Source organism: Crocuta crocuta, unplaced genomic scaffold, assembly GCF_008692635.1.
Source record: "Crocuta crocuta isolate KB4526 unplaced genomic scaffold, BGI_CrCroc_1.0 scaffold143, whole genome shotgun sequence".
In the NCBI taxonomy this organism is placed as follows: domain Eukaryota; kingdom Metazoa; phylum Chordata; class Mammalia; order Carnivora; family Hyaenidae; genus Crocuta; species Crocuta crocuta.
Genome location: NW_027529175.1, coordinates 224,319 through 226,441, shown reverse-complemented (window position 1 = coordinate 226,441; position 2,123 = coordinate 224,319). Strand labels below are relative to the sequence as shown.

Genomic DNA, 2,123 nt, shown 5'->3' with positions numbered 1-2,123 from the left:
GAGTTGGTGCACGGGACCCTGCTGGACTTGGGGGCAGAGGGGAGGCTTTGCTCAGAGCCCAGGGACCTGGTGGCCACCTGGCACTGCTTCTTCGGTGTGGGGAAGCTCTCTGCAGCAAGCTGTGTGCACTTGTATGCCTCTAGCATTAGGAAGCTCACTCTCTTTATGCTTTGCTTTAGGGGCCTGTTTGCTCTAATACCCCCTCAGCTCCTGCAGAGTGGAGAGGTGGCTCCTGCCCAGGCAGCTAAAGGCCCTCAAACTGTGTAGAACTGGAGATCAAGGTCTTCTGGAAGAACAAGGGCTCACCACGTGAGGCTCGCCCCCGAAGTAGAGATTATGGAGGTGTCTCTGACTCCTTGGAGAGAATGGATGAAGGGATGAGTGGCCAGAAGAGCCGACATTTATTGAGCATCTGTGCCAGGCCCCGGGCCAGCCTTTGTTTCATCCGCACAATAGTCCTGAGAGGTTGGTCCACTGGGTAGTGAACAGAGGCTCAGAGAGGTGCAGGGGTTTGCCCAGGGTCACCCAGCATATGAGAGCAGGGCGGGACCCAGAGTCCTCTGACGTCCTCGGCCAGGGCCCCATCGGCAGCCAGCCTCCACGGGGACTGTATGGTCAGCCTTCGTGCTGCAGCGAGAACAGGCTCTCGCGCTGTGTCTACAGCTCAGCACATCAGCAGCCCACGTATAGAGCCGACTCCGACCCTCTGATAGCCCATGGACGTCTCTCTGGGGGAGATTTCAATTTCTCTGTGTTGCCCTCCCCAGCCCGTGGGCTCCTGGGGCCAGGGACCCCGTCTGATTCATCACTAGGCACAAAACAGCTGCTCAATAAATGTTTACTGAATGAACGAACATTGGAAAAATAAAGGAGGCAACGAATGAGTGAGTGGCGAGTCTTAACTGGCCTCTCAGACCAGCCTTCCACTGCCCTGCGTGCCCTGGTATCCTGGCCCCAGCCCCCCAGCCTGCCACTGGGCACGGGCTAGGGCGCTCCCTGCCCCCGGGAAGCCAGGCCGGCCTACGGCTGTGCCGAGGCGGGAAACAGTGTGTTGTATTCCTCTTGGAAGGTAAGGTCCTTCAATCTCCGCACGGCCAGGGCTGCCGTCAGGCTCTGCCAGGAGAGAGCAGGGGTGAGGACAGTGGGGAAGGGCCTGGAAAGGCAGAAGTGCCAGCAGGGGAGCTGGCCTCCGTGGGCACCCGTCAATCAGGCTTTTGGACCTGCCCCCCGGAAGTCCTGACGTCCAATCACTTCTCCTCCTCCGTGAACTCCACCCCCATGTCAGGATCTCCCTGTAGGACTGGGTGGGTGCTGTGGTTCCCACAGGCGGGGCACCTTCTCTGGTCTGAGATCCCCTGGGGTCACCTGACTCTTCCTGCCCAGCCTTGAGGACACGGAGGGCTGGTGTGACCTCGGCTGGCGTGCTGGGGCCTGAGCCACAGGTGTTCCCCTCCAGACCCTGGCTCCTAATATCGTATTGGGAGAGGGGCCCCAAGAGAAACTGGATATTCAGGGCAGGAAGTCGCTCCAGGACAAGCCCAGGAGGGCAGAGCGACACAAGGAGGCTGCAGCCTGGCAGGAAGGGCTAGGGCTCCTGTATTCGGCCCCGGGGTCTCCTTGCCGAAGGCTGGGCCCAGGGCTGAAGGGGACGGAGCTGCGCGCAGGGGCGGAAGAACCCTTGAGTTGGGGGCCTGGGGCCAACGTGACCCAGATATCTGCAGGAGGGAGGCGAGGGGAGAAGAAATGCACCGAGGTGACCTGAAACCCGTGGGAATGAGGGCCCAGCCTTGCTGTCATGTGGGGGGTGCTGGAGACCAGTGGGTCCAGAGCCTGCCCATGGGTGCCGTTTGGCCAGAGGGGCCCAGAGACGCGCTTTCTTTGACACACGCTGTACTTTTTTTTTTTTTAACTTGAATTGCTAAAACGTAACGATCAGGTTTCACACAGAAATTCAGATTTCTGGCTTCTGTGGAAAAATGGGAAGAGCTGGCCTGTGTGGGTCCCTATTCTTGCTTTGGAACAGGGATCAAGGGTGTCCTTTTGGGGGCATGCACCTGCCGCCCGGCCCACTCACTCGTTCTCACGTGCTGCCTACCACACGGACATCTGAGTTTGTGACCCCC

The 2,123-nt window shown here is 59.6% G+C and overlaps 1 protein-coding gene across 1 annotated transcript in view; it reads right to left on the bottom strand.

Annotated features, from left to right (window-relative positions):
* Positions 1-2,123, bottom strand: part of SYNGR1 (synaptogyrin 1) — an 11,694-nt gene that overhangs the window by 1,675 nt on the left and 7,896 nt on the right. The window lies entirely within an intron of this gene.